The sequence below is a fragment of the Salvelinus sp. IW2-2015 genome, unplaced genomic scaffold, assembly GCF_002910315.2.
Source record: "Salvelinus sp. IW2-2015 unplaced genomic scaffold, ASM291031v2 Un_scaffold2554, whole genome shotgun sequence".
NCBI lineage: Eukaryota > Metazoa > Chordata > Actinopteri > Salmoniformes > Salmonidae > Salvelinus > Salvelinus sp. IW2-2015.
Genome location: NW_019943867.1, coordinates 96,974 through 105,682, shown reverse-complemented (window position 1 = coordinate 105,682; position 8,709 = coordinate 96,974). Strand labels below are relative to the sequence as shown.

The following is an 8,709-nucleotide window of genomic DNA, read 5'->3' as shown; positions in this document are numbered from 1 at the left end:
CACAGGTAGCACCCTCTAAATGCACCTGTAACATGGTAGCACCTCTAAATGCCACCTGTAAACAAGTAGCACCCTCTAAATACACCTGTAAACATGGTAGCACCCTCTAAATGACAAGCTGCACATGGTAGCCCCTCTTAAATGCCAAGCTGTCTAAACACTTGGTAGCACCCTCTAAATGCCACCTGTAACAAGGTAGCACCCTCTAAATGACACCTAACAAGTAGCACCCTCTAAATGACAAGCTGTAACACGGTAGCGCCCTCTAAATGCCACCTGTAACATGGTAGACACCCTCTAAATGCCACTGTAACAAGGTAGCCTCTAAATACACTGTAACACGCGTAGCACCCTCTAAAATGACAAAGCTGTAACACAGTAGCACCCTCTAAATGCCCTCCGGAAAGTACAGCATGGCTAGGTGCTCGTCCAGCACCCCCGGGAACTGCCGACCTGCAGCGGAGCTGGGGAAGCCTGCCACCCGGCCAAACTGGGAGTGATAGCAGACAGCACACACATGCTGGGAGTAGAGGTGAGTCACTCATCCAATCCCATTTACCTASAGACAACAGAAAGAGGCCGGTGTTTGGCAATTACACTCAGCAATGGCACCATCGTGGKAGGTTGGCACACAGTGGCAATGATTCCACTTATTGAATTGTCATGTCATTTACAGAAAAAGGTTAGAGGTTTGGGGCATCTGCTCCTTGAAAAATATTTTGGATCACTCTCATTCATTATAGTTTGGAGAACTGACTGTTCTACCCCCCAAATAAAACTGCCAACATGTAGGAAATGGCTATTTAGATTTTTGACTAGACGGTATACAGCTACGACCCGGAGAGACTTTTTCGTACCAGGTTAGGAAAATTGATGTATGTTAGGGTAATTATYATAAGGGGTTAGGGCTAGCTAAAACGGCATCTTAACCTGTTACCCTGTTTACTCATTTGTCCAAGTRACAATTTAAATTAAATAATCCAAGGCTGCAATAGTTCCTTGACTTGTCACGGCGTCAGACACCAATATGGTGTTAATGAGATCAACATGAAGGACAAGCTTTTTCTTCTTTAGAGACAACCCTTGAGGTCTTCTTCAAGGGTACAATCATTGACATTTCCTTTGGCGTGTGGAGTACACCGCTCATCACGARCGTCCCCGTGGTTTAGAGGGATGATCACCGGTCTTGTCGCAGTCTGACATGAGCTCCAGTCCCGAATGATCATTTGTCAACAGCTGATTTTCCTTGACTAAATAACTAGCCAATTTGTCAGTAAATTGCGTGAGGGTTTAGCTAACTAGGTATGTTACTGAAACCAGAGATCCTCGTAACTCTTTTGACCAATCGTAGATTTGTAGCTCTTTAAAAGCGCTCTAAGTTTGTACAACTATTCACATACAAATACAAATCACTCTAGACTTAATTTGACAGAATGTTTGTTTTTACTTTCTGAAACCGTCGTTTCTTCTTCTCTCAGCGTAATGTATGGAGTCTGAAAGTAAATACAGTAACAAGCGCCATAAAATAATAAGTGCAGGTTGGAGGACCAACAATTTAACACAGAAAATGGTAGAAACGGAGGGTAAAAAAAAAGTTTGCAGGCAACTTTATTCAAGTTCCTACTGAATCAGTGTGTATTCAAATAACCTGTTAGCGCTTCTCAAAAAGTGTTTAATTTATATTAACAATGTATATCTTATACACAGCCACATTCTCATTAATCCCCAACTTTATATATTCAGTCTAACACAAAATGAAGGGAGGGGTGTACAAGAGTACTCAAACAGAAATGAAGATATGTAGCAGAAGTGGTAACAGCATTCTATTGTACGGCTACTGTGTATCAACATGCACATTTCAGTGTATATCAAGTTGGTTTCTTCTCAAAAATTACATCCACAGGATTGGATAAATTACAAAGTAAAAATGTATTTAAAAATCTAAAGCAAAGAAACTAAATCCAGGTGTGGTATGAAAATAGTAAACAGAAAGACAGTTACTTTTTGTCCTCTGRATGAACATAAAGTAAACCATTTCTGCACCCATTACACTATATCGGTACCCAGCTTACAGAATCACAACACAGACCAGACTAAACCTTGATGAGAAGCGGGTAAAAACCACACTCAAATGCTTACACACCCAGACACACACACACACGTCTAATCCTCTCACATCACAATTTTCCCTCAATCCCAACAGGCTGGGGGGGGTTTGTTTGATGTTGCCACATCCTTTGTGACCTCTGAACCAGACACCCGTTTATCATGGGATAAAAAGGAGTCATGGCCACCAACATTGTCTAGGTGGGCTCTTCCATCAGCCAACAACAGGCTGCAACCCGGAGGCTCTGGGGGAAACAGGAGTGTGTGGAGGCGTTTGTTGTATGTGCAAACGCGCTGTTTGTGTGTGTGTGTGTAAATGTGTTGCATGAATATTACTACATAAATAGCATGAGCTGGTATGTCCACCTCATCTGTGGTGACATGTACTGGTCCTTCCTTCCCCTCAAATCCACTTCTGACATGTTTAGCATTGCACCACTGAGGGGACGCTTTGAAGCCGTCCAGTTTATTAGTGTTGTTTACTGAGGAGTGTATTTCTCAACGTTGCTGCTGGCATCGGTCCACAGCTGGAGCCTTATGCCAGCTCGGTGGAGCCTCAGTCACACCTTAGTCCACCTCCTCCATGTTACTGTAGGACAGAGCAGCACATTCGCCAGAGTGTCCAAACAGCTCAGAGGTCACCTCTGGGGTCAGCGGAGTGGGTCCTTCAGGGTCCAGGTCAGTCCCAAAGAGTGCCTGGCCAGAGGCCTGTAAAATAAACCAGTGTTACAAATCATGCTTTTCTCTGGACCAGTTCCCTTTTAGGAAGACCAGACCCATCTTATCTGTAAACAATCCAAAAGCATAACTCACTGGACTGACGGACATATTCCTTGCAGCCACAAACAAAACCCAGTTCCAATTGGATGGACGATTTCCATGTTTGTTTCAAAAATAATATTCATTAAGACAGCATAAAGGTTGACATTTTATTGTGAAAAGAAGTACACGTGTTGGTTTATTGGAGCAGCATTAAGATGGAAGGACCTGTACACATTATTGCTGGGAAATGTCCCACTTTCTTTTTAAATAATAGCAACTATTAAGATTACAATTAAGATTACATTTAAAAATCGTACAATTTCTATACAGCAATCTTGTAAATATTCCTGCTATAAAATATACACTTCCTTAATTCAGTAACTTTCACTTTACAACCACAACCATAGGGAATCTTTGCCATCTGTAGGGAGCCTAGATAGTGAAATGTCGACACAGGAAATGTGAATTGAGGCAAACCACTGGATAAACCACTGAGACATACTAGGCATTGAAAGCAGATCGTGAATATACCTGGCCTCCAAGCCCATCTACAGCTGGAGAGGCATGACAGAGTGCACTGTGATATCCCTGAGACTTGAACAACACTGTTACAGGAGGTTAGTCCATATACCAGCAACACAGATAATCATTAAGTGTAGCAATGTTCCTTGATAGGTGGACGGCATCTCCTTTCTAATGACTTGACGTCACCACTATGCTTCAGCTTCATACTGTACATCAGCGCACTTATTATTTTTGCACAAACAGTCGTAAAGCTCTGACATATCTAGTTATTTCACCCCCAAAAAAAGAAGCACATTTAAAAAGGTTAAACAAGTGGCTTTCATGAAGTCTGACAGGGATAAGGAAACCGTATGGACTGCAGGGTTGGGCTCAATTCAGGAAGTAAACAAAAACTACAATCCAATAATCGGAAGGGGAAAAAYTTGCATTTATTTTCAATGACTTCTCAATAAACTGAAAAGTAAAAGTTATATTTAGAAGAAAAGAAAAAAATCTGAATTTTAAATTCAAATCACTTCCTGAATTAACAGCCTTCAATTCGAATTGAGCCCAACCTTGGTGGACAGAAAGCAATACAACTGCTGAATTAAGAGCTTACCATTGACAACATAAAATCAAAAATAAAATCAGCAATGTGACAAACAAGCAAAAAGGCACATACTAGCTTACTGTGAGTCTAAACACTGTATTCATTAAAGCAAACACACATGTTAGCTGTCTTCAGGTTACAGTACAAAGTCATGACTGCACAAAGCAAGTCGTAGAGCCCACCATGCCATCCTGGGACGGAGCTAAAGGATTACAATATCTGTGAATGAGCACTACTACYATATCTTATTCCCTCACCCACTCAACACTATCACAGTAGCACTTTAACACTATACCCTAGTTCAAGTCCTCTCAACAGCATCTCTTGTGCAAAACATAGGACTAACCATTACCAAAACATGCATTTCAGATTTTTGTACTGAAAACCTACATGAGAGAGAGAGACACTTGGCATGGACACATAAAAGGCTGAAGTAGGTTTGAACTAGAATTTAACGTATCTTATTAGGGACATATGTTATGGACTGCAGTAAATAAGAAGGCCAAGCCAAGCTGAGCCAAGTTACTAGTAGATGCTACTGGACTTGATTAACAGATATGCAGTGTATAATTTAGTTAACATTTTGAATGTGTTTAGCAGCATATTGATTTATAGGCCATCTACAAAACAAAATGTTTTCGTATTGGCATGGATATTTCATTACACTTGACATTTTTTTGTGTATAAGCCTATTTATAAAGTGGGTGGTTCGAGCCCTGAATGCTGATTGGCTGACAGCCGTGGTATATCAGACCATATACCACGGGTATGACAAAACATGTATTCTTACTGCTCTAATTACTTTGGTAACCAGTTTATAACAGCAATAAGGCGCCTCGGTGGTTTGTGGTATATGGCCAATATACCACGGCTAAGTGCTGTGTCCAGGAACTCCGCGTTGCGTTGTGCGTAAGGACATCCCTTAGCCGTGATATATTGGTTATTGTACCACACCCTCTCGTGCCTTATTGCTTTAGTATACATGTGTGTATGTGTGGGGTGTGATACTGGCCGCTTAGTCCCAGTTGGCTCTGTAGACTAGGTTCACTAACAACGCTAGTAGAGCAACCAAGGTACCCAGGACAAAATATCGGACACAGTCGTCATCGGAATAATGCGGGATCCTTTGGCGCAGCAGCCGCCACACCTGCCCCTCCACCCCCTCCTCCCTCCTGGCTGCTCTTCTCCTCCCCAGCCTGGGACGGAACAGGCCCCGAGGGCCCTCTTCAACACCCTCCTCTTCCTGCTCCAGTTCCTGCCATATCAGAGATGCCTGCGATGGCGGAAACCTGTGTCAGCTTCAGGGAAAGGCTTGGTTCTTCCTAAAGCAACGCCACCTCACCACAGCCAGACCTCCAGCAAACCCTCCRCATCCACTCTGTCTAATATACTAACGGTGTCACAGGCCACAGGGTCAAGGACAAGCCAGACTCTTTCAAGGAACAGCATGAGGACAGCTCAGAACGATGTGAGGGGTGTCTTTCAGAAAACAGATGGATAGACAAACTATCACATCTTTCTTTTCAACAGTTAGCTAATAGATACATTAAATCACAGATATTTTTGTAGATGAATTAAATCACAGATATTTTGTAAACACAGCGACTCCCACCCTCAATATAAACTCATGAGTACAAGAAAAATGCACCATACATCTAATCAATTTCACAGACATTAAATAGCTTCCACAAAGTTTGTGAATACATACAGCCCTTATTAATTCTGAGGCAATTCACTTTGTTTTCAGCATTTGGACAGAAAACTATGACGCTTAGATGCCAAAACAGATCAGATAAAGGGGACAAGAGAAAGCCAATGTCTGGCACTTCAGGATAATAAGTTGAAACWAGTGAGCACAGCTTTTCTCCAAAGCAGCTATTCAATTTAGAAACTAGCATAAACCTCTTGATGAACAAACCAATGGCCTTAAACAATTAGATTAGATCCATCGTCTTTCTCTCATCACAGCTTTAGAAGCAGAAAAAACGTTACTCTGTCAATGGCAACTGAGATCATTTCTCATTTCTCTAAAAGCAACACAAGCAACCAACTAAATATCACTGCACGAAGAAGACTAGATGAATGAACACAGTATTACATCACTCATGTGGTGAAAATATAATCTCAGGAAATTTAAATCTACCTCTACCTCAAACGAGTCATGTTGGGCCGAGTTTAATTTAATAACTCATGATGCACTATTCCTCWGAGTTTTTCTACAACCATGTAATGGATACTGGTAATTCTCTAAGGGATACTCTCAGAGGTAGAGAATGGCGCCCTCACCTGGCTGGCGGTGGCTCCTGCAGAGGTGGGGGACTCAGCCCCCAGGGGCCCCAGTAAGCGAGGTGGTCGTTCCACAGGGGAGTTGCGGCGGCGGTAGAACAGCACGTAAGCGGTAGCGTGTCACCCCTGGCTCTCCTCCACCATCGTCACCGTACTGTCTCAAAGATTTTTAATTTTGTTGTTTTTTATATTGTTATTATTTTTTTTTTTTTCTTATGTTTTATTTTAATATTTCTTGATATTTTTTATTCAGTTTGTTTTTTTTTTTTGTGAGACTCGGAAAGAAGAAAAATGCTATAAATTAATAAGTACGATGTAAGAAAATATTTGTTCAAACCAGTAGTATTTTGATCAGGACAGAAATAATCTGTGGTCGCGACGATAAAGGAACCGCCAGCCTGTGGGGGGGGGTCGTGTAGGAAGAGGGGAAGGTGGAAGGTGAGGGAGAGAGGAGGGGAAGGTGGAGGAGAGAGTAGAGGGAAGGAAGAGGAGGAAGGAAGGCGGGGGAGAAGGAGGAAGAGGAGTGGGGAAGAGGAGGAGGAAGAGGGTGGAGGTGAGGACGGCAGGTGAGGACGGCAGGTGAGATCATTTTAACAGTATGAACAGAATATAACATGTACCAGCTTGCCATGGTCACAAAATACAGTATAGCCTACTTCAGTCAAACAGAGTCACTCACCAACATCACTGCGCTGGCTGTTCTGGGCGCTGGGCAGGCGTGCGTAGGCAGTGTAGTGACCTCCGATCATGCCCCCCGTAGTGATTGATGACTGCATAGAGGTCATAGATGGGCTGCTGCTGCATGTCGTCCTTCTGACCAATACGAACTTACTGAGGTCCAGGTTCCTGAAAGACAAGAAACCAAGCTGTAAATCTGTGTTTGTATGAAATATTTAAAACTATACTCTGCAGTATGTTTGAGTGAATTCATCCTCAAGTCATTGAGTGTAGGGTCAGTGTGATTAAGTGAATAATATGACAAGTTGTGTTTATAAGCTGTGTTTATAAAGCTGTGTTTATAAGCTGTGTTAATTGTTATAAGCTGTTGTATGTGTTATAAGCTGTGGTATGTGTTTTATACACTGTGGTATGTGTTATAAAGCTGTGTTTATAAGCTGTGTTTTATAATTGTGTTATGTACAGTTGAAGTCGGAAGTTTACATGCACTTAGGTTGGAGTCATTAAAACTTGTTTTGGCAAGTCGGTTAGGACAACTTCGTGCATGACAAGTAATTTTTCCAACAATTGGTTACAGACAGATTATTTCACTTATAATTCACTGTATCACAATTCCAGTGGATCAGAAGTGTACATACACTAAGTTGACTGTGCCTGTAAACAGCTTGGAAAATTAGGAAAATTATATGGCTTTAGAAGATTCTGATAGGCTAATTGACATAATTTGAGTCAATTGGAGGTGTAGCTGTGGATGTATTTCAATGCATACCTCAAACTCAGTGCCTCTTTCTTGACATAATGGAAAATCAAAAGAAAATCAGCCAAGACCTCAGAAAAGAAAACTGTAGACTCCATAGAGGTTCAACCTCGGGAGCAATTTCCAAACACCTGAAGGTACCACGTTCTTCTGTACAAACAATAGTACGCAAGTATAAACACCATGGGACCATGCAGCCGTCATACCYCTCAGGAAGGAGACGCGTTCRGTCTCCTAGAGATGAACATACTTTGGTGCGGAAAGTGCAAYTCAYTCCCAGAACAYCAGCAAAGGACCTTGTGAAGATGCTGGAGGAAACAGGTACAAAAGTATCTATATCCACAGTAAAATGAGTCCTATATCGATATAACCTGAAAGGTCGCTCAGCAAGAAAGAAGAACACTGCTCCAAAACCACCACAAAAAAGCCAGACTACGGTTTGCAACTGCACATGGGGACAAAGATCGTACTTTTTGGAGAAATGTCCTCTGGTCTGATGAAACAAAAATAGAACTGTTTGGCCATAATGACCATCGTTATGTTTGGAGGAAAAAGGGGAWGCTTGCAAGCCSAAGAACACCATCCCAACCGTGAAGCACGGGGTGGCAGCATCATGTTGTGGGGGTGCTTTGCTGCAGGAAGGACTGGTGCACTTCACAAAATAGATTGCACCATGAGTCAAGAAAATTGTGTGGATATAAAGAAGCAACATCTCAAGACATCAGTCAGGAAGTTAAAGCTTGGTTACAAATGGGTCTTCCAAATGGACAACGACCCCAAGCATACTTCCAAAGTTGTGGCAAAATGGCTTAAGGACAACAAAGTCAAGGTATTGGAGTGGCCATCACAAATCCCTGACCTCAATCCCATAGACAATGTGTAGGCCGAAACGTTTGACCCAAGTTAAACAATTTAAAGGCAATGCTACCAAATACTAATTGAGTGTATGTAAACTTCTGACCCACTGGGAATGTGATGAAAGAAATAAAAGCTGAAATAAATCATT

General features: G+C 42.0%; 1 pseudogene; it reads right to left on the bottom strand.

Annotated features, from left to right (window-relative positions):
* Nucleotides 1-3,021: 3,021 nt before the first annotated feature.
* Nucleotides 3,022-8,709, bottom strand: part of LOC112074270 (ubiquitin carboxyl-terminal hydrolase 19-like) — a 31,978-nt pseudogene continuing 26,290 nt past the window's right edge.